The 22,430-nt window shown below is 38.2% G+C and overlaps 1 protein-coding gene across 18 annotated transcripts in view; it reads left to right on the forward strand.

Moving 5' to 3' along the window:
• R3HDM1 (R3H domain containing 1) overlaps positions 1-22,430 on the forward strand; it is an 82,310-nt gene that overhangs the window by 3,574 nt on the left and 56,306 nt on the right. The window contains exons 1-2 of one of the 18 annotated variants that reach the window (XM_033515882.1): positions 637-745; positions 826-951. The exons of 15 other annotated variants lie outside the window; for them this stretch is intronic. The gene's annotated coding sequence lies outside the window, so the exon portion shown is untranslated. Of the gene's footprint in view, positions 1-636; positions 746-825; positions 952-14,738; positions 15,333-22,430 lie in introns of those variants that run through there. 2 more of the 18 variants (XM_033515883.1, XM_015634609.3) reach the window with 2 other exon arrangements.

Raw genomic sequence — 22,430 nt, forward strand, 5'->3', positions numbered from 1 at the left:
TCTGTCCATTCCTTAGTTTTGTTAGCAAAAACTAACTGCAGTGTACTGCAGTGTATGAAAGATCTTTGTCCAGTTGTGTATGGAGTGGTTTGAAGGCTGAAGCTTGTCAGGGCAAATGTCATAAATATCTTTAAAGCTGTGACTACATAGCATAGCAGAGTTGCTCTGTCTTTTTGAAAGCATGGTTTTGGATAACTTGCATTTCTGAGTCAAAAAATAACCTCTAAAAGGCATCAAAATAGAAGATATCATCGCTGGATTTGGTTTATCAAAAATCCAGTCCCGAGTTTTGTACTTTTCTAGAAAATGTTTTGTATAGTTAGTGAGCTCTTAACCTACTGAAATCATTGTAAGAATTGTTCCCAGCCAAGTGAAGTGTGATAGGCTGCTGTAGGTATCCAGCTAAAACATTTTAATTTATGTTAAGTGAAGCAAGACATAAATAGATGCAGTCCTTGCAATACCTGCTGCTGTGAAAGAGGCCATCGTGGTGCCATATCCTTGGTTTTTTGTTCCTGCCCTCTGCCACCTCCTCCTCTGCTCTGTTTAATGAGCTGTTACTGGGAGGACTTTCCCAACTTCTGTCTGTGTAAGATGTAGGTCTCTTATTCTATCATATTGAAGCATCTATTAGGAGACTTGGAGGAGCAGTTTAACTGGCAGATGGAGAAAATGGTGACTGGAAGTGAGATCAGTGACTTCTTTAGTGCAGCTGACTCTGGAAAAGGCTGTTGGTGTGCAGCTGGTGAGTGAAGTTTGAACTAATTTGAGTGCTTCTGCCAACAGCAGATTGAGGAGTGTTCTCACAGTCCTTTCTCCTGTCAGAGCTCTGGGCATCAAAACCACCTGCTGGTGCTGAGAAGCTGGAAGCAGTTGCATCATTGACCAGTGATGGATCCACAGGCAGATTTCCATCTGTTTTCATGTTCGAAGTGAACTTGGAAGAATTTGGTATGTTCTTGTGGAGATATGGCAGGAATTTTAAGAGGTATTGGAGAATTCCAAGCTTAGGTCAAATGTTCGGTTTTTGTACCCAAATGAGGCAGTAGCAAAATGAGGAAATCAGTTTGTGGGGAACTCTTGTCCATGTTATCACAGCATGATTTGAAGCATTTCAATAGATGGTACAGAAAAAAGCCTTTTTCCTTTAAAGTATTGTTAATCCCTCGATATTTTGGAGGAAGAGCTCCATTTCAGGTTCAATGTGCACTGTAGGTGTTTAAAAAGAGTATTAGAGTCTTTCTAATTCTTTTTTCTTTTCTAATTCTTTCTTTTGTAATTCCTTAAATCTATTCCATAACTTAAAGCAAGAACTGAGCCTTTACCCGTTCTTGTCTTCCCCACATGTAGCTGGATTGGTTAGCAAAGCTACACACCTCGGCAGAACTTAGACTCAAATAAAACCTGGTTTGCCTTTTTTTAGTTGATGGGTCCTTATCCTTCCCTTTGGGAATTCAGATGATGTCTGATCAAGAACTTTTGCCTAATGGCTTTCCAAGGGAAAGCGAAGAGAAACTGAACAATTGTCTTGTGGTAGTGATATACTTTAGTGGCAGAAACTGCTAAAATGACAATTAGATTCTCAGCATCTGCTGATAGTAATTTACCGTTAGAATTGACTGTAATGAGTCCTTAATTTTTACGTGTAATGAAGATGACAAGTTATTAGTCTCTTAGTTTAAGTATTGTGGTTTCTTCTTTGTTTTAAGCACATCAAAGTGATCTTTAATGTATTTTCATTGCACTTAATTTCTAAAAAGGCTTCTAGCTGTGTATTTGGTTGCACATTGCATTATTGTCATGGAAAAATAAACTGCTCTTTCAAGGGTTTAAAGCTGTACCACAAAGCAGTGCCAGTATTGCTCTGAGATGCCGTTCTTGTGGTGGGGATTGGAGGAGGAAAAGGACTCCCACTACTTGGAAGCTGTAGGAATGCTACTGCAGTCTGGTTAGACTTGTGGTCTCATAAAAGGATATGAATTTTTCACACACACTACTGTGTTAACTTATAAAAATATTATGTTAATACTTCATGTGGGGATGTTTTGTTTCCCTCTGGTTTCAAATATTGGCTTCTGGAGAGGAACACCTGTTTTTATGTGGACATTCTTGTTACTGGGAGAAGCAACTGAGTCCAGAGTTAGCTTATATAGTAATTAATTAAATGCAGAAGAATAAATAATACCATGTTTTGAAGAAGATTTCTGAGCTTCAAATGGTACCATTAGACTAAATTCTTAAAGCAGTTATATGAAAAGAATAAATGGTGTTACTGGGCTAACTCAGTTAATGCAATGTATGATATTCCAACAGTTGGCTGTTCATCATTGACCATGATGACATGCTATTGCTACATAGTCTTGTATTTCCTGAAACTGTAAAGTTTGATTTGAAAAGCACAAAGAGCAGTAGTCCTTATTAAGAGCTGCATATCAAAATACTGGTGGAAGCTGTCCCAGCTCAGATCAAAATCAGCTTTTTATCTGGCCTTTTCTGTTGAAATAGTGGATAGTGTTAAAAACTGTTTGTGTCTGTCTCCCTTGGTCCATAGCAGTGTGAAGGCTTAAAATAGTAATGTTCCATAAAGATCAAGAAAAATAGATGTGTAAGTATTCTTTCAGTGTCTCTTGTTCTTGTCCTGTTTTCCAGTATGCAGTGAAATATAGACTACTTTTAAGCAAGAGACTGTTTAGCCCATTTTTACCATGTGGAATAATTGGGGATGGGAGAGCTTGAGGAGCTTTTTCAGCTTTGGTCAGACAATGTGTGAATTCGGGCGTGGTTTAGATCAGTGCTGACGGTTCTAAAGCGTGTGTGTGTGGCTTGACTGAGATCTGGCTTGACTGAGATCACAGGGATCTGATGGGGTTCTTTGTGGTGCATCTAAGTATTTTGTCTGCATGCTCCAGAAAGGCAGCAGAGTGTCCTGCAGGTCTCTGTCACACCTGCCCAGGCTGGGGGTGAGCGTATGATGAACTGACTGCTCTTGATATGAACAGTAAGAAGGTCCTGGTGCATGACGTGAACAGGCTCAGAGCTAATCCTGCTCATAACTTATTAACCTTGGGACTCTGCTGTTTGCAGTATCAGGAGTTGTTTTCTGTGTCCTTATTTTATTCATGTCCGCACATGCTGCAGTTACCTGGTTATAGTGGCAGTGACTCTAAAACTTTTGAACTATGTTTGGTATATATAGGTTAGGTGTAGGTGTGGCTTCTGTAAGGAAGATGGATTCTCACATATGTTTGTTATAATACAGACTCCCATATAAAACATGGGAGGACATAAAATTGATTTAAAATTATTTGAAACCTTTAGGAATAAAGTACAAGCAAGTGGACTTTTTCCAGTTCCTTTCAATTTTAAGGAAAAATTCTTCATCCTAAGAAGGCTTCTTAACAGGCTTTTGAAAGTAAAGTCTGATGAAAAAAAAATAGTCCAGTTGTTTCCCACTGAATCTAAGCCACCCAGGTACCTTGGTATTAAATAGCAGTAATTATCAGTAAAATAATGGAATGTTTGTGGAAAGGATAGAACTCATTGCGCTGTGCACTGCTTGAATGTGCCTGAAGACTGAAAGGAGAGACTTTGGGTCATTTAGTCCAGTCCCTTCTTCTTACAGGAAATAAAGCTTTTATAACTGTGTCAAACTTAATCTTAATGTTAATTAAATTGCTACTTATCTTCTTGCATGCTGAACAGCAGTTGTAAAATCTGGTTCTGATATCTACTGGCCTCCAGCCTGGCTGACTGTAGAAAACTTAGACACATGGGTTTGTGGCAAAGTTTTCCTCTAGATTAAGTAGCTCTTTTACCCATCTGTTATCTACTGAAGCCACATGAAATTAAGTTTTCCATATAAGTTTTTATCAGTGCAAATACCATTTTCTATATAAGGCCTTACCAGGACTTTATTAGAATGGCACTTCTGTGGCTTTTCTGAGAATAAATTGAATAGTAGTTACATCTTCAAAATTTGAATTTTCATAATCTTCATTGTCTCTGCTTTATCAGTTTTCTCTATAATACTACATGTAATTTAAATAGATTAGGCCTCCTCCATTTATTTTTTGTAGAACTATTACTTTATTAAATAGAGCTGTTTGGAACAATCTGCTACAATGTTTTTCTTTTTTCCAATTACTTTTGTGCCTTTAATTCATTCTTTCCTTTAAAATTTGTTTCGAAGTCAGGCATGCAGTTATTTTTTCCTTATATTTAGGTCTGTGCTTTTTGCTCCAACACCAAATTATACTATCATGTATGTTGTACTGTTGAAAAAAATCTCTTCTTTGGGACTTGTGATCTGATAAGTGGCTTCTAATTTTCTGTAGTTAGTGGGTATGGCACTTACTTTCTGAATCTTATTTTTTCTTTTAATGTGCTCTTTCAAATTCAGTTTCAGATGTGCTGTAGTGAGGTTTGGTGTATTTGTTCTTTTTCTGTTTATATGGATAATGAATCTTTTGTTAGAAAGTTCTGACTCGGGCTGGAACTTGTTTCTGACTTCCAAGGCTTACCTTTTGGTTGGTCAGTGTATTTTGGAGTGGATTTTATTTTTGGTTTTGTCTGTTTTTGAGGTGTTGTTTGGTTGTTCTGGGTTTTTTTCTTTTTCCTTCCTCTGCATTTATTCTTCCAGCTAAATTTGTGGTTATTCTTATTAAAGGGCTTTCTTCCCTTCTCAGCTTCTTTTCCCTGTGCCTTAGGGAGAGCAAGTTCCATTGGTATTTCACAGATGATTCTATACACACATAACGTTGTTAAATGCTACATAATATACATTAAAACATGTCAATAGATTCTAATAAAACTGTGTGTTGTATATCTTTATAAGGAAATCATACGTCAAGGACAGCCTGATTATCCTCAATTGCTGGATTGCTGTAGTCTAAGACTATGTCAAAGTCCCTGTCCTGAATTGCCTGTAAAGCAAAGCCTTTTGGTCAGAGAAAAGCAGGATTCTAATAATTATTAATAGATATTCTATTAATTATTAATAATCCTTTGCTTAAATATTCTGACTACATGAATAAGATTCTTTGGAATTGATTTGTTCAGTAGTAGAGCAGTATTAAAATTGCTGTCTCTTTAAACCATTTCCTTTCTTTACCCTATCTTTGGTCCCACAGAGAATGGATGTAGCCCTGACCTTCTGGTCTGCTCACACTTCCAGAATATGTTAGGCATAATGCAGGTTGTAAACGAACACCCTCCAAATGTGAACAATCTGATCTCCAGAAAGATTTTCTTTCCTGTTCTTTTAAGCTTTCAAAACCTCTTTGCTCCCAGAATTGGATGTTAGTGCCTGTGTTCAGCTTGGGAATAGTGCATTTGGAATTTGCATTTTGAGGGTATTTTTTCTCCTGTGAAATTTGCACTGGCTCGAACATGTAACCTTTGAAGTATTTTTTAAAAAAACAATCGTGCTTATATTTTAATTTCCTCGTGTCCTAATACTTGCCCAAAAACCAACTTTCAAGAAAATTCCTCAATGAAAATTACTAAGTTCTAATGCACTGCATTAGTTTCTCATCTAAACTTTGAGGTACAAAAAGCCTTCAGAATATAAACACAGTGGTTGCAGTATGTGTCCTATGATGAGATCCATCATACTGTAAAACAAATCTTCATTAAGTTAGGTTTTCCTTCCCCTGTCCCCTCCAAGGAGAGATACAGTGTTTGGTTCAGGTAAGTTTCTTGTTTCAGTGATCATGCCATGAGAAAGGAGCCTGTGCCATCACAAAAATTGGTACTTAGTGTAAATGCTAGCATTGCATGCTTCACTGACCACCCTGCTGCTTAAGAGGATGAAATACCTTTGCAATGCAGGAGTTCCATGGTGGCAGAATGCGATGCTGCCTGGTTTTTTTAGTTGGGTACAGGAGGAATCAGTTCTCTGTCTCCCTTTTGTCTGGGTGCAGGTAATTAAGTTGCTAATATGAGATGATTATGTACTTTCAGAAGTGTCCATAAGAAAGTAATAAGGTGTTAATTTTGCTTGACTTTGCCTTGTTGCCAGGATCCTCAGTTTTGAGGTCTAAGATGATGCTTAAGCAGCTGTTCCATGAGGCATTGTATTAGTGAGGCAATTGTGTTCTTACCTCCCTCTGACCAGAAAGTGGAACAAAGGAATTTACAGGATTCAACTGCAATGCAGGGAACTGCTAAGCACTGGTTGTTAAACCTTTAGAATGAAGCTGCTGGAGAGGACACAAGCTCATTTATAAACAATGCAGGAAGACCAGCTGTAAGAGTCCAATACTTTAATCTTCTGTGAGTTTTACTGTCTCTACTGGATATTCTCCTGGAATTGCTTTAGCTATAGCCTCATTCAAGAAGCTTTGTTGACACGGAAGACTTCGCTGATAAAACTTGACCAGGTATCAAACTGTGAGATTTCACTGGATGAACTTAGTTTAAAACCTTATTCTAGGTGTCTGTGGGGTGTTTAGGTCTGTACAGCTGTCACACATGATGACAGCACAATTTAACATGCAACTTGTTCTAGGCCTTGTCATCAATGCACATTAATTGCAAGTCAGGTAAACTGAAATAGTTGCATACAGTAAATAACAGAATCATGGAATCATTTAGGTTGGGAAAGACCTCTAAGATCATGGAGTCTAGTCCTTCCCTCAGCACTGCCAAGCACACATCATGGCCCCAAGTGCCACATCTGCACATCTTTGAAATCCCTCCAGAGATGGTGACTCTACCACTTCCTCAGGAAGCCCGTTCCAAGTGTTTGATGCTTTCCATGAAGAAATTTTTCCTAATATCCATCCTAAACCTCCCCAGCAGCTTGAGTCCATTTCCTTTTGTCCTGTTGCTTGTTACTTGGGAGAAGAGACTGACCCGCACTGTGCCAGAGCTTTCTGTTTGGGAGTTAGAGGGTGACAGGGCCTCTCCCGAGCCTCACCTTCTCTAAACACCCCCAGCTTTCTCAGCCACTGCTCACATGACTTGTGCTCCAGACCCTTCCCAGCTCTGTTCCTTCTCTGGATGCACACCAATGTCTTTCTTGTAAGGGGTTTCATGGACAATTAAGAGTATTTATCAAAATTATATCAAAGTATTAGCTTTTCCATCTTTTACTGTGTTTTGGAAGGTTTTTCTGATAATGTCAGCTACTTTCAGAAGAGCTCTGCAATTTATTTATGAACATTCTTATACAGTTGTCTTGGGGCATGTGAATTTATATCTCAAGACTCTGTTAATCCCTGAAAACTGGGAACTTTACTGAAAATAACTACAAATCTTACTGTTTTATTGATATTTAAAATAGACATCTGTGATAAAAAGCCCCAGAGGCAGACCAGGTTTGTGATTTTTGCATATATTACAGCGTCTCAGGGAACTCACAGGGAGAAACAGTTCAGTCTTAAAGCAAGTTAAAATAGTTATTTTCTGTCATATTCAGCAAAAGAATAATGATATAGCTGGCCAGCTAATCAGAAACTTTGAAAACCAGGTGACAGAATTTTTTAGTAGTGGTTAGTGATATAATGACTTTGCTGCGTAGAAAGTTTTAAATTAACGAAAGTTTTGCTAAATCTTGCTATTGCTTTTCAAGTACATAGACTCTAGACTGCCCTCGCATAACATTTTATATCTGGCCAGACTCCTACTATGGATGTGCATGATGGATAAAGCATGTCCAGTTCTCTGTTAGTCTGGTTCTTATTTCATAATTGCCAAGATTTGTTCCTCTCCCTCTGGAATTGTTGAATCTGTATAAGGAGAATCTTGAGAAGAAAGTTAGATTTAGCTTTGGATTAGAAAAACTATTTTTTTACATTGTGTATTTTATGTGAAATAACTGGTTTTGCTTCTTTATGCTAGAGGTGTGAAACTAGTGATCTTGTCTTACATAGCACATTAAAATAAAGAGAGATGAATGTCTAGAACTTTAATAAATATTCTAGATAAGGTATGCAGTATTTCCATTTGTAGAGCTAGAATAAGGCTATTGCTTTTCAAAATCTCACTGTTCTGGATTACATATAAATAATTCAGTCAGGAATCGAAGATCTTTGTATATTGCCACCTGCTCATTATTCAGAAATTCTTGTTACAGTCTGCTGTTGCCCTAGCAACATTCTGAAAATTAGTGTTGCATCTATGAAAATGCTTTTGTTTATCTAGCAAAGCCCACTATCCAATCTGTATTATTGCATGCTGCATCTCAAGTGATGACTCCAGGTCCCAGCCCTAACTGTTTAAAAAATAATGATTTCCTTTTATGTAACATTAACTGAATTTTTTTTTTTCCCCCTACCTAGTCGTAGGTAATTAAATATGATGCTGATTTTGTTTAAGGTCCCTTTAGGAGCTGATGATGCCATTATATCATCTGAGTGGAGATGCTTGGCTATACAGATATGCAAGAAAGTAAAAAATCACATGTTGACTCCTAGTGTTCTTAGGAGCTCCTCTCCTCCCATCTCTCTCCTCTCTCCCTCCTTTCTTCTTCCCCCTGTTGAACTCTACGTTAAAAGTCAGAGCTTGTTTAACCTTAAGTACTTTGGGATTTAAAAAGATTGTGCTTATGAAGTTGATATTAGCCAAGTTTGGGGCAGGAGTAAGATGGTGTTAAGAAAGTCTTTGAAGGTGCTAATGCCACAGCTAACACAAGTCTCAACTGCAGCACTCACTGCTTTAGGCTGAACTTATTTATCTCAGATTTCCTTTTAGAACAAAATTGAGGGGGAAGACTGATGAGCTGGATCTTATTTTTCCCCAAGACAAAAATCAATTGAAAAACATCAAAAATATTGTTCCTTCCAAATCCTCTCTCTCGCCATGAAGCAAGGGAAAAGCTCCCCTCTCTTTGTGTTCAGATCCTGCTTCCCTGCTGCACTGCCACTTGTTTGGTTCAACCCTGCAGTTATTCTCATTCCCTCCTGTGTGAATGGAATTTAAGGCATACCTGCTCTGAGAAAATCTGCCTTATCTCTTCTTGCTTGACCTGTTGATTTTCCCATTCAGAGTTCCAGAGATGAATAAAGACTTCTGGTAAATTGGCGAGCTGTAGTCCAACTTCATTTGAAAAATACAGATTTGTTTAGACTCTCACATCTCCCTTGGTTTAACCCAGTGTTCTTTAGTCTTTTGTCTCTGAGGTACTTGAGGATTGGAATTGAAATATGGGATTACAACTGAATTGCTTATCATGATTTCAGCTGAAGTCTCCTCTCCTCTGTTCTTGCTTTTAGGCACCTGGCACTGAAGCCTGGCTCCCATGCTCTTAATTGTTTAGAATTTTGGAATGATAACATAAGTTGTGCTATGCAAACGTGGAATTGTGTAAACATGAGTGAAGTCTTATTGTTTGGGTTTTTGTTATTCCGGGAGTAGACTTTATTATTTGGGAACTTGTGTTTCTGCTGTCCCTTTGCAGAAAATAACCCTGGTTTAGTATAAACAGGTCCTTACAGTTCTCTATTCTCATTTTTATGTTCACAAAACTACTGGTCATTTTTTGGTGGAACAGAAGAACACTTTGCTTTTTTATTTGCTTGATGGTGTCTGTACCAAAAAAGGAATTGATTTCACACCCCCTCAACATTTCCCTGCTAAGTGTGACAGATCCATAGAAATTGCTTATGGGTTTTGGACAACGTGGCTTCAAAATCAGTACGTTTCAAAAGAGTATTTGCATATCATAAACCTTGTGAGGACCGGGTTTTCTTCTGGGGGGAAAAAATATTGGAAGAAAAGTGGAAAAAAATTTGTCCAGTGAAACAGCACAAGTTGGTTCTAAGATCTGTGGTTTTAAAGAATTGCTATTCAGCATGTTGGGACCTACATATGCCTGGCCCATGTTGTCAATCCACTTTACTGGGTCACTTATGGAGAAGCTCGGAGGAAGTTTTTCAGGGATATTATTTTGTGTTCAAGCAGTTGCTTTTTCATTAAAAAAACAAAACACAACTTCATGTAGGTGAGAGGCTATTACAGCTTTTGCTTTTAGATAGTGAGGATGACCTTAAACTCCAACCTCTGAGGAGCTTAATTTTCTGCTTATCTAATGCCTGGAATTTAGATGAGACTGTATAAAACAGAAGGTCTAGAACAGTCTGAATTTAAACTGCAATTCAGGAGATATCAGTTAGTATCAAGATATTAATACAAAACTAGACATCTGTGTTCATTAGGTGTGCATGATTTTTTTGTCTTGAGACTAAACTTAAAATCACTTAATCTTCTTTTATTTTTGTTAGCAGCAAAGTATGATTTTGGTGAAAAGGGGAAGGTTCTTGAAAGGGTTATACACCCAGGTTTTAGAAGTAAGAGTGAATGAGAATACTTAGTAGTAGGAGCAACTGGGGGTGGAAGGACAGAAATTACAGTGATAAACATCTGACAAAACTAAGTAAGTGATCTTTAGTCGTGCTTTGTAATATATTCACTCCTTGGTTTAGCATGAGCCATTACTCAGTTGTTTGCTTTAACTGCAGAAGCAATATTTTGGTTTTCATTTATTAAGCAACAATATTTTCTTTAGATGTCAAAAATCAATCTGTGGTTGAATATAATCTGAGTGGTTCATATTTGAAATTATGGAGATAGGCCAGAGCTTCTATTGGTAACAATTCTTTTCCTTTTCTTGTGTAACACAATTACGTAGCACACAGAAAATCAGAAATACAGGTTTTTGAAATGTGTTCTGATGTGCTTTCTAGTGGAAAAGAAGAGGTTTGGTGGCTTGGGGGTTGTTTTTTGCTTCACTAAGTATTACTTTATGGACCACAGTTAATGGAATCAATGGCTACCTCAATACTCTAGGATCATCTAGAATTTGCTTTTTCCTAAGTTGTTCTCACTCCTCCAGTAAGCAGGAGATTAGAGTTGCCTTGTTCAAGAGGTGAAGAATTGGACAGAATATATCTCTCAACTTCTTTAACTCATCCCAAGAACATCCCACCCACACTTGTTAGGAACTTTGAGAGATGCCAGTTTTTTTCCTTTTCCTGGTGTTTTTTTCCTTTTTGAATCTGGTCATGTGAGTGATATTCTTACTCAATTACTTAGAATTTTTGACTCCAGCTAACACCAGAAGTTTACTTACATTCAGAGATACATTTGGTATTTTCCAATAGATTAATATATTGAGTACTTGTAGAGAGATCTTTAATATTGAATTCTGTGAATCCTAGAAATATTTTTTTTCAGCTTGCTTTTGCACTGTTACTCTAGGCTTTTTAATTAACAGTAAGTTAATCTCTGACAAGCAATCAGCCCTATAAACAGACCCACCAGACAGACACTTGCTCATTTGGTATCCATTCTCCAGAACATATTTGAAAAGTAATTGCATTTAGTCTTTAAGACTAGCTTTGTAGAGTCAGTGTTTGGGAATTGTTTATATTAAGCTAAAGCTTTATATATTTATATATTATTTATTTATATATTTTAGCTTAAAATCTCCTGTATTTAGACTTGGACAACACCTTGTCATGATGGAGTAACCATGGCTAAATGGTGACTGGTATCTAAACAGCAGTAAAATTGTTTCATTTATACTTACAAGACTCAGGGCATATTTTATTTCTTAGAAGAAAAATGAAACGACCAGAGAAAGATGTTTATTTCAGCTTCATGACTATGCTGTCTAAACTGTGCTTATGGTGCAAAAAGCATGAAATTGCAGTGCTTGTTTCTGTTTTCTTGGAAGTGAGAGGTTTTTATAGGGAGATGATATGAACTAAATAGAGAATAGGCCTTCATGACCAGTCTGGAGTTACACAATTTCTCTAAGGGCAGACATAAATATATTTTTGTTCAATCAAATATTAAAGAATTACTAGCATTCAGAAGAGACAAACTCAAATGAGTCAATGGATGGAACTTGGAGTAGTCAGAATATGGCTTCACATGATGCTTCTGTTGAATTAATGTGGGTGGGACAAACTCTGTAAATGTCTCCTTTTCTCACATAACGAAAATTTCCTTTTTCTATAAACCTATTTCCTTTAGGTTTATAGACAAATTTCATTTTGGAATTGGGATAAGTAGTTGAAATATCCCATTCTAGTATTTTTAAGCTTTTTGTGTCTCAAACTTATTTAAATATCTTTTGGTTGGTCCAGAGGTTTGCTTTTTATCTTGTTTATTAAAAATCTTCAAAGAACTAATTTTCTTTGTCATCTCTTTTTCTTTCTTCTAAATGGAAAGGCTGTTGTTAGTTAGAACATGTCAGTGTTCTAACTCCAGGAGTTTGTGTCCTGCCTTTTCAGTCCTGTAAGTCTTGCTGGGATTTGTTTTGGGGTAATGGGGCCCTTGTGCCTCAAGTGCTTGGATATTGCAGAGCCAGGAACATCTTCTTCCCGAGTGTTTCCCATGTAGCAGAGCCTTTTTATCAGCTGGGATTTCTGTCTTTGTGTCAGTACTACTTTTCAAGTTATAAAGAAAATTTCATTCAGGACAGTCTAGTCTTTCCTACTCTGAGTCAGACACTGGTTTACAGGCAATTGATGGTGCACTTTTGCCTCTTAGTAAGTTGTGAAAGTTTGTTATGAGATTATTAAAGATTTATTTCCATCATTTACGTACTGCAGTTTTAAGTACAACTATGACAGAGGGTATTGTTTTGTCAGGAAAATGGTTTTGAAGGGGTGGTGTTGCATTATCTTCACTTTTTTCTTATATCTAGAAGTCTCTCTCTTTTGGCTTTCTAGACTGCTTTTTGTTTATCTCTTGAATACCTGGCTTGTATGTTTGATCTGTGGTATGGCTTTGAAATTTAAATTGAATTTAAACTTTTCATTTGCTCATCTGTTTCTGAGCTTATGATGCCTATTCTGTTAGATGGTATTTCAGCAAATGTAATTGTGTGTGTTTGATAATAGAGATAAAATTTACATGTTTTAAGTTAACTTCGTCAGCCACATCAGGGTTGCAATTGTAAATTAGCCCTGAGTGCTCCAACTCCTCTTCCAGGCTATAAGTTTTACTGCTCTTAAGCATATTAATTATGTATCTTAACTAATTTAAGGGGGAAATTACAGCATTTTTTATGATATTTCATTCAATCCTGTTTCACATACATTAACCTGTAATGCCTATGTTCATTTGCACATGGCACAATCTTTGTATTAAGGCAGCCATAGAGCTGAACACACATCAGATGAGCATTTATAAAGTACATTTCTGATAAAGGAACATTTCAGGTATTCAGTATTCCAGTTTTTATTTCATCACTTAAGGCAGACCAGTATATGTGTGTAGGGAATAAAAAGGTTTTGCCTATGAGAAAGTAAACCCAGACCGGTCTGTCCTCTCCTGTAGGATGAATCTCCAGTATGGGAGTTACAGAAGCCCCCACTTTTCATAATGTGTGAGTTTTAGAAAAATTAACAAAAATGTTCCAAGGGGCAGTGCAGAGTATAACAGTAGTTCACTGCTCAGTTCTTTCTCCTTGGGCACTACTTTATTTCCTGTTTGGGGCTAGCTGCATCTTGTTGCTGATCTTTGTGATTATAAAAACATTCCTAGGTGCTCTGCTATGGTGTATGTGAATACAAAATCTGATTATAGCACTAGCTAGACATGCACAGCAGACACATTTTCCTAGCGTTGTGTGAGGAGACTGCTTAAAAGATTATTCTGACATTAATGTAATCTGTATAATGTGTTCAGAAACTGAAAATTATTCTGTTTGGCAGCATTCAGAGTCTGGACCCTGCAGGGAATGGCTTGTGCACATAGGTGATCACCTATTTGGAATTAGGAAAATAAAAGTAATTTTCTTGTCTAGCATGCTGCTTAGAAAGCCTTTTTTTTGAGGAATAATGCTCCCATTGCAGACCAGCTGGAACCTCTGCAAAAATAGCAATGGCATCCCAGAATCATGCTTTTTGTTTGTATTTTCCTCCAGTTTGGGATGGGACGTCGGGGACAGTGGAGGGTGTGTGCTGAGGTGGGGAGGGAACTGGTGTCTAGAGGAGGGGCATAGCCAGCAGTTACACTGAACTCAATGCACCAGAGAAAAAAAGCAGGGATTCCAACAACTGCTGTCTTCAGCTAAATCAGAAAGATTGACTTTCTCCCCCCTCCATATGATGTTGTTGCTCAAGGACGACAGCCAAGATGTGTGGAGTGTGTGACACTGCCATGTGTGGGCAGAAAGAGTGGAAGCTTTAAAGATGGAGCACAGAGGTGGCAGAAGAGGGGAATAGCAAGCATAGAAAGATTAGTATCTGTTGCAAACTGCAGCAGTCTGAATATCAAATTATGTTTTTATATGCTTATTTATATATTTTTATATGTTTATTTATTTATAAAAAATATATTTTAGTACTGAGACTGCTGTAGTCTGTGACAGGTCTAAATCTTTCCGTGGTTGTTTAGATTTATTTCCTATGCTTGTTACATTGTAGGAATGAGTCTGTCTGTATATGTGTATGCTTTTTTAATCTTGTCACTTAAATATATAGGATACTGATCTCCTTTTTGTCAGGAATTGCAGCCTCCCAAGATTGTAATTCCCTTCTCTGGAGCCTGCAGATTAAAAATACTGCCCCATTCTCCTTCCAGCCTAACTTGGTGTGCAGGATGCCTCGGAGAGGTCTCTGGAGAGTCCAGGAAGGGGATTATGATTATCAGTGTGCAGCAGTGCTGCTGAGCACGGGGCGATGCTGCAGCTGGGTAGGGATAGAGGTTTCTCACAAGCAGTGAAACTGCAGGCTGCTGGTCTGGGCACTGCTTTTGCAAGTATGATAATTATCATATAACTGGCTTGTTTTTACCCTTCTGTTTAGACGACGTTTTTCTTCCATATTTGGGTTCTGATAGTGGTTATGTGCCAGTCCAGAGAATTATCATAGCATTCATTCTGCCAGTGGCAAGCGTGTTTATCTGCTGGCACTGAGGACTAACTTACTGATGACTTTTTGTGTTGTGTTCACAATGCCAAAGTGAAGAAATATAACTGTCTAGAGAGGAAATTAATATCTTTACAGTACGAATGTTTTTGTCTTGCTTCTTTGTCACATCAAAATTCTTGCAGTGTGGCGTAAACTTTTAATTTTAGAGTAGTCTGATTGGTAATGGAGAAAGTGATTAAAATGTGTCCAGCCATTTTCTAGCAGCCGGAGAGCTTCGGGAGGTTGTGAATTGCTGAGGAGGAGCTCCCTGGGTGGCGGAGCTGGGTGACAGTGACAGTGCCAGCGCGGCTCCCAGCTGTGGCTTCCCATTGTCTCCGCGGCTTCGGGCAGCGCCGCCGCAGCGCCGGGCGGCCGCTCCACGGGCACACGCTGAGCCCCGGCCGGGGGGGATGGACAGCACGCCCCGGAGGCTGAATAATGGAGCAAAATGCCGATAGCACGCAGGTATGTGAGTCTTGGAACAGGGCATCGAAACGCTGCCTGAGAGGAGAATAAAATGTCTCGAGACAAATTGCAGTTTGTGTTTTGTTTCCCTTTTCCCACAAAAGCCATTCTAGGCCTGCTCAATTAGCAGAGATCATTAGTGTTCCTAAATCTCTTCCTTCTTTAAACATTGACTTGAAAAATATTTTTTTCTTATATTTTATTTAAAAATGGCATTCTTGCTATTGTTTATTTACTGGGTGTTTTATTTGTGCTGTAGTTGGAAAACCATTAAAAATATCTCTGCTAAAAGAATTTCCCAAGGTGGCAGAAGTGGGGGAGATGCCTAAATTTTTTTTAGTGTTTTTTTTTTTAAAGTGTTATTGTTATCTCCATTCCAACGAGGAACTACAAGTAAGATTTTTTTTTTTATAAAGATAAGTTTTGAACTGAAAAAAATAGGTTTCAAACCTAAACAGCAGCAGTATTTATAGTAGGGTACATGAAAATGTTTTTTTTTTTTCCTATGCAGTTGATAACTGTCTTGTGTTATACACCAAATGTCTTTTTGTTGAGATAACAAGTAATTCTGGATGGCTGTTAAATTGATATTTGATTCCATGAATAAAATCAGTAATTTAATTTTTACCAATTTTCTGCACTATCAGAACTGCTGACATTAGACCTGCTGTGGTTTTGTTAGAAATTAAGCAGAAATAAACTGCTTGAGGATTCAGGTTTGTAGGGTAGGCAGTTTGGAAACTCTGACTTGTTTTTACCTGATGTTTGTAATCACCAGATTTTGAAGCAGACAGATGATGTTTATGTTTAGGGTGGTGATGTGGTATTTGTGAAGTTGTAGCAACAGGACATGGGTGAGAGCATTGATAGTGCCCCAGGGAAAGTTTTGTCATGTTTCTCTTGTTTGCTTTGGTGATTTTTGTCTTTATTTTATACAGAGAAAGACCATAATGGTTTGGTAATTTACCAAGTTAGTGACTTTTGTTATAAGATGGAAAGAAAGGGCCTGTTAGAGTTGGAACTTTTGCTTCTTAACTTTTCTGAAAACTAAGTCCTTTGCATAATCTTGAATGTCTTAGGGCCCTCAACAGATGAGGTAACTCCTGGAGTCTGTTCCTACCATCCATTGTTGAAATTTGTGTCAGTTTTAGAGACACTTTTCCATATTACTGATGGAAATATGATGGAAAGATGTTAGTTAGCTGTTAGAATCTAAGAATTAAACCTGATTTATGTACAGAAAATTGTTAGCTGCTGTGTGCAGTTGTGGATGGTTGTTTTCTGAATGAAATGGAGATTTGTGTCTTTTAAGAAAGCTGCTGTTTGGACGATCTCCACTGGAAATAGTCACAGGCAATGCTTCAGTTCATTTACTTAAAATAACTGGGGAAGAAAAATCAATCTGACTATTTTGAGGTCTTAGTTTGCTACTGCATCATCTGGGGACTTGTAGATGGCTTGACTTTATCTGATATTATGTCTTTTCTATGGAGTGTTTTTAGTAGCAAGATGATCTTTTTACATCATCTGAACTTAAAATATTTATGTTCTCTTACTTCTGTACTGTTTCTAATACACCAAAATTAATCAATGCTGAGCTTAAAAGATCCTTGAAGATACATTTGGTTAGTTTACAGTTGGGTAATATAAAACAAGTTTCCAGTTTTTTTATTTAAAAGTCTTTTAAAGCAACTGTAAACAGCTCAGACTATACTTATACTTTATTGTGCTATAAAATCTCTGACCTTTAGCAAGCACTGACAGCCTCATAAAGACAAAACCAATTATTTTTTTCCCAAACTATTGATTTCCAATTGACACAAAAAAAGCATATTGTTGTTGTTCGTACTGCATTTAAAGGCCTTAATACTAGAAATGAAGCTTCATAGAATGATGTAATAACAGATAATTCTTCTTCAGTTTTTAAGGATCATTTTTAGTAAGACAACTTCGGCTATTTGATAGTTGAAAACAGGTAGATGCTTTGGGTTTGGGCCTGTGATCTGTGTGACTTCATGACTTAAAGGTATTAGATAGATACATACAGATAAATATTTAACAGATTATATGGTGATGAAGACTTGTGTTGTGTTACAGTGTTCATTTCCTGGAATTGTTGAAAGCTTTCTAAAGAATACAGTTAAAAGGGAGTGAAAAATTTGTGCAGAAAAAAAATGTGCAAAAAATGTCATGTCAAAAGGAGCTGATAAAAAGATGATAGGTGACCATTCAATATGAACAAGGTGCAGATAGCAAGGGCAGGTTTGGGGCTTGCTCAAAGGATAAAATGGCTGGAAATTGTGGGAGGGTGCTGGTATGGGCACATGGACACAGAATTTTCTGAATATCAGCCCTAGAGACGGCCCAAGAGCTGGGAGGAGTTTTTCTGCTGTCAGTTGGGTTTCTCTGAATGATGAAAGCTAAGCTAACAAAATCTTCGTCAGCATAGTTGTTTCTACAGAGCTTTTGCTGGTACAGCAATGTCATGTGAGAAGGGCATTCATTTTTCCCCTCCCAAGCCAACAGAACTATGCTAGCAAAAACTAAAGATATGTCATGCTGTATTTCATAAGCATTTCTAAATAGTTCTTTCCTCATGCCTTTGGACAGGCGTGTTCTTTGGGGGAGGAGAGGCTTAGCCATTCAACAGATGGATTTTCCACTAACCTAATGCCCTGCTCTCTCTGAGGTATGGCATTTTGGAAAGGTTAATGCTCTAATAGTGTTCAAGCTGAAATGGCTTTTGTCTGCCAACGTATGTTACCCTGCGGAGATGCTTGCCAGGAGACAATTATATAAAAAACAGTGTTCAGTGAACTGTTTTGAAGTCTGTCTGGGAAATTATTTTTTTTCTTCTCTCTCTAAAGCTAAAAAAAAAAGTGAAAATAGATCCTAATAGAGCTACAACTTTAAATAGTATATAAACCATTTAAGGTTATTTTTGTTACCTTAATGAGGGTGGCCTAGCCACAGAGCTGTGTTTTATAATAACAGTATGAATGTTAGCCAGGCTGGTTTTCATCCACCACAGATTGTTCAATGCTGGAACTGTCATTTCATCAGAAACCCTGCAACTTGGCCTTTCATTGTTCTTCATGTTGGGTAGCTCCTCTAGTCAAAACAAGGATTGCAGTAGGATTTTTTTTCCCTTAGGTAGCATCCTAATATGCCCAACCTCTTTTCTGAATGGTGAAAAGAACAGTGCCTGTAGTCAGCCAGATTTAATAGTGAGCTGGAAGCATCTTACAAGAACCCCTTTGTCACATTCGACTGTAGCAGAAGCTACATCCAGAGAACTGTTTCATTTTCCAGGGGAAAACCAAAGGTGTTTACTTCCTTTGATTTACCTGCCTCTGATCACTTTTGTATCAAAAGTGAAGTGCAAGAAGGGAACTAAGAGGAGAATGACAGTGCTTTGTGTGGAATGGAGCAGCTGAGCCTCCTGGGGACCAGAGCACTCTGAAGAAGCATTGGGTAGTGGCAGAGATTTTTCAGGGCACATTTCAAGTTTTATTTTTTTTAGTTTATGGATAACACATGACAACAAACTAACAGATTTCCACAGGTATTTGAATACTGCGGTTTCCTATCAATATGTAGAATAAGAGACTGCGCTAGTCTTGTTTATCATTAAATATCTTATTCTCATTTCTGCAACTACATTCCTGAAGGAATTATCTTGTTATTCTTTGTCACTGTCAGCTCAGTGTTTCTATTGCATTCAGGGGTGAACTCACAGAAGAAGGTGAGGCAGGATTAAAGAGCCTTAGAGTATTGCTCAGAATTTAAAATATAAAAGGAGGGGGAGGGATAGTTGCTAATTATACACCTTGGTTTCTCACATGCCTATTCCTGTGAAAGGTGTCCTCTTTAAAAGCCTGTCAACTGTCTTATGATCAGTGGTAGTGTCCTATCTTGGGCCCTGAGTGTGAAAAAGAGGGGCACTATATTGCTCCTTAATAGTGTTTGAGACCTTGTAGCATTCAAAAAGTCCTAGTAAAGAAAAGAAGGTATTTAAGAAGACTGGGGGCAAGTTTCAGGTTTTGTTTCTGATGTTCAGCGTTATTGTTGTCCAAATAGCACCCTATGTACTGAAGTGTGTGTTGGTCTGGAATGGATATTTGACAGGTGTGTTCTGGTGCTTTAAGGCTGTCTCTACCCTTCCTTGTACTCTCCAGGCTGAGCCAGTGAGGGGAGGTGGGGTGGTGGTGCCCACGGGTGCCCAGCCGTCCCCTGGTGCCTGCTGTGCCAGTCCCTGCGAGCTCAGGGCCCAGCTGGAGGGAGAGAGGGAGGGATTTGTGCTTTTGTGAGATTCTGTGCTCTGCTGGAGCAGCACCTTTGACTGAGGGGCAGGACAGGAAATAGGAGAGCAGATCACTTTTGTAAAATTGCAGCAAGTTGAATTAGAGCAAGACCTGGGACAGCCTTATATTGGGTTCACAGTTGGGGCCTTTTGCTTCCAAGCTGGAGGAAACTTTGTCAAGAAAGTCTGCAAATGGCTTCTGGTGCGTTTGGTTTTATTTCTGTCCAGTTAATTTTTTAATTATGTCTACACTTGTTAGTGGGACATAATGTGCACAGACAGTGAGATGCATTCAGTCCCTAATTAATTTTGGAAGAGGTAGAATAACTGCATATTATACTTTTGTATTCTGATTTATCATACTCTTTGAAAATCTGATTACTAAGTACCTTGGTAAATTGAATCAAATAATAAGTATCTTCTAATGCTAATGGAGCAAATAGCATTTAGTTAACTGATTAATGTAGAACTTCAAAATCTGTGTAAATAGTATCGTCAAGAAAGGCATAAATCTTTGATTTAAGTATATTTAAATCATTGCAGCATGGATTCACTTGTATAGCATTTCCCAGTAAACAAGGCTAGGGAATCTTTTAGATTCATGCTTCAAAAGTGGACCAACTTCTCATTTGTTTGCTTCTAATAATTGTTTTAATTAAGATCAGACCTGCATAATATCAGAGTTCAGTAGGCAGGTCAGGACTCTTTGCTCCTTAGTTGGTCATTTAATGGATCTCAAGCTTTAGCCATAAGATGACATGCAGAAAGCAGGAGTGTGTTGACTTTTCTGGAAAAAGGAAGCAGCTGCCTCTGCATAATTCCAGTTTATACTTCTGATAATTGTACAAAGCTGCTTTGAATTTTGTGTTAAATGAATGGCAGTCTTAATAGCAGCTGCTACATTTTTACAGGTCTAGTATTTTTAGCAGCCTGGGCCACTGAGGCACTAGTTACTAGGGACAGCAAAATTGCAGACCCTGGCTTATGGCTCTTAGATCGTCTATGAGCACAGCCTGCTCTGTTTGTGGGCAGGAGAATTGTTGCTCCTTCTGGAATCCTCCCTTGCTGTCCAAGTCAGGATTTTCAAGGTTGTGTGGTGTTGCTTTTGTTTGTTTTTTTTCTCCTTTATCACCTCGGGCACTTTCCTCCAGTCCTTTTCCCACCTCTGCCTCAACGAAAGTTTCCCAGGAGGGACTAATTTGTTCCAAATACAGATGTTTGTCAGGTTGTCCACCTTTTATCTCAGGATTCATCTACAGGCTTTCAGTTACTAGATAATAACATTAATCTGCACCTTCTGGTTGTTTTATTTGAGTTGGGCTGGTGCTGTTGAAATGCCCATACTGGAGCTACTGGGGCAGAGCTGAAAGTCACCCTTCCCTGCAGAAAGAGCTGTACAGCTGCTGCTGTTCCTCCTGGGGCTTTGTTCCTGCTGCCCAGGGCTCCCATAAATGTCCTGTGCACCCCCATAGCTTGTCAGCCCAGCAGAATCTGCCCTAGCCAAAGAGCTTCATGGTTCTGGGTCACTTCTCAAGGAATCACACCTTGGAAAAGTTTGGCAAACACCAGAACTGGTGGAAAGGTGGAGGTGGGGCACACCTGAGGACCATGGGGCAGAGGCTGTAGGGAGCAGAAGGAGAAGCAGGTGCTCCCTTGATTTGGGTGTCTGATGCATTGGTCTGATTGGCCAAAATTAATTGTTACCAAGAGCTTTGTGTAGGTAGAGGTCCACAGAGATTAAGCAGTAGCTGGATGCAGCAATTCTTTAATTTAGACCAATCGTTTTTATTAACATAATTTTGATTTATACCTTTCTGCTTAAGGTATAAACATTTTCCTCTTTCATCCTAGCAAAGAAACATGTAACTTCGAGTGTTTTCAGTTGGTGGGGAGAGTTCTAGTCGCAGGAACCCTGAGGTTATGATGTTAATATAGATTTGTTTATATAATTGAGGTGAAAAACAGCTGGAAAAACTCCTGTTGTGCAGGTCTCTTATAAGAATCTTCAAAGATCTGTTTTCCTAGGAAAGGCCCTGACTTTTCTCAAAAAAAAAATTAAGCACTTCAACATCCAAGAAAGGTTTGTACCACTGTTGTGTCAGGAGTAAGGCAAAGCTTTTCCCACAGACTTCATAGAATTCATCCATGAGTTCTTCCCCTTGAGCTGCGGAGGGAGTAAGTTGTGGGAAGACGCCAGTGTTTGTTGGTTGCAGGAATTCTGTGGATTTATAAGTCAACAGAAGCTTGTTTAAGAAATAAATTTTCACGTTACTTTTTCATGGAAATGTCCATGAAAAAGTGTCCAGTTTGCATGTTGAATGTAGATTTTTTTTTTCACCCCCACCCTTATAATCCAGTTTTCTGCCCTGAATTTTATTGTTACAAATTATTTTATGGCCATTCCTGGGGTCTTTTGACTACAATGATATCAATAATTAAAGAAAAAAAATAATTTTCTGTCTTTTTAAAAGAAGGTAAAAGAAAAAGAATGGATCTTTTCTGTCATGGGCAGTGCAAAGCTTCCTATCTCCATCTACGCTGCTAAGAAGAAGCTGGAACTCTTGATCCCTCTTAGAGAAATTGGATTGTGTAGATCCTATTCCCAGAAATATCTCTGCTCATTACAAGTTAGTTTATTGGGTGTTCATATGATAATTTTTAAGTCAGAACCCAAAATGAGGGACCCAGTGGTTTTTCATGTATCAAGATTCAGGAGGCTGCCATCATAAAACTCAGGAATGACTTTGCTTGATCTATTGGGGTTTTTTATGATTTATTCTCTAGGCTATGCAAAA

The sequence above is a fragment of the Parus major genome, chromosome 7, assembly GCF_001522545.3.
Source record: "Parus major isolate Abel chromosome 7, Parus_major1.1, whole genome shotgun sequence".
NCBI classification, from domain to species: domain Eukaryota; kingdom Metazoa; phylum Chordata; class Aves; order Passeriformes; family Paridae; genus Parus; species Parus major.